Raw genomic sequence first — 1817 nt, 5'->3', positions numbered from 1 at the left:
TTATTGCATTTCTTTAAAAAATCTTAATAAAATCCAAAGGAAAAGTAATCATTATAAAATTGTGATAAAAATCAATATTATTTTTTAATAAAACTTTTCAAATAAATATTATATATTTTTCATTAGAACTTTTGTAAATTTATTTTCGTCAAATATACACACGCAGAAAGTTTACGTCAAGTGGTGAGGGATGTTTTGTACTTTGGGTTGTAAAATAAATAATAAAAAATAAAGTTCTGTTTGACCAGTAAGATCGTGGTGCCGCAATGTTGAATAACTGGTTACATTGGCGAAGTTCGGTAGCGCTCTGGTGTCGCTTCTGTGAAAACTCGCAGTTTCACGGCGACAGTTTCGCTGCGGCAGCGAAAACTTCGTCATTGCGTATCCCCTTTCTCCACCACATATTAGATTTGATCCCTTTCCACCTCGCCCCTGTTGCCGTAACGACACTCTCACATCCAAGAGAGCGCGTCCCTTCATTTCAGCCCGCGGGCGATCTACGGATTCGTTATCTGCGAAATTCCGCGTACCAGGATGAGAGCGAATGCCAAAAGCAGGACGTATATATGTGCCCTTATTAGAAATTCCAGTCGTCCGTGTATTCGTCTTCTCCCTGACAGCAATGTGAAATTCGCAAAATAAACAGCTAAAAGGCACCGAGGAACATCGGGGATAAAAAAGGGAAGTTCTCTTCCTTACATCCTGAGAATGAAGACAATTCGCGATACATAGAATAACTCTTCGTGGTCCATTTTTTTTTATACTGCTTTTCTATATTCTAAAAAATATAGATTTAACATCATGGTAGTGTCTATATAATTCTCGTCGTTAATATTAACACTAATACGGCGTGGATTTATAATCCCTGGTGTTTATATTCCGATACTTACAGCGTCATTATAATGTCGATTTAAAACTCCCCATGATGTTAAATTTATATCATGCTAGTGTTAACATTAACACACTGAGAGAAAAGTATTTATGATTATAATTATGATAAAATAATTAGAAGCATCATTTCTTATACATAGTTATTATTGTTATGTTAATAGAAATAACCTTATATGTTATCACATTTTATAGTATAATTTACTATATGATTTATGTGTAAAATAATCATACATTTAGTCGAATGAATACATATTATAGTCGTTTGATCATAATTCAGAGCTCAGGTACTATAATTTATATGATCAAAACAATTATAAATTTATGATTGTCCCCAAAAAATGACTGTAAATTATAGTTAAATTATGGTTATTCCAATCCATTTTTTTGTGTTTTCAGTGCATAACATGGTGTGGATTTATAACCTCTGGTTTACATCAGCATCATCGTATGAAGCCATATATCATGGTATTTAAAACTATTAAATCCATATCATGTTGCTGTTTTAACATCAGTACAATGAGAATATGAATATCGCGTGATGTTAAATCCATACTGATTTTTAGAGTGTAGTTCAATCGGATGACTAATTGTGTTACTTAAAAGATTTTGGGTTCTAAAAAATCTAAAAAAATTCTGGTACAATTCTTTCAAGAAATTAGACATCGCATGTTGTTAAAATCTGATATTGTATAGAGTAGGGTCCAATCAGATCATTAACTTAATTATGTTTTTTAAAGGGTTTCTGAGCCTTAAAAAATTTGAAAAACTTTGATACACTCTTTCAATATTTAAGAATACGATTTTACAAAGCATACGATTTTACGCAGCCATTATCCGAAACGTTTTTCACTTTTTTGTACGTGTCCGAGTTTGAGAATAATTCAAAATAAAAAATTCGCCTGATGGATCTTCAAAGTCCTAATTAA

This window comes from Atta cephalotes, assembly GCF_000143395.1.
Source record: "Atta cephalotes unplaced genomic scaffold scaffold00061, whole genome shotgun sequence".
NCBI lineage: Eukaryota > Metazoa > Arthropoda > Insecta > Hymenoptera > Formicidae > Atta > Atta cephalotes.
This window is presented reverse-complemented; position numbering follows the sequence as displayed.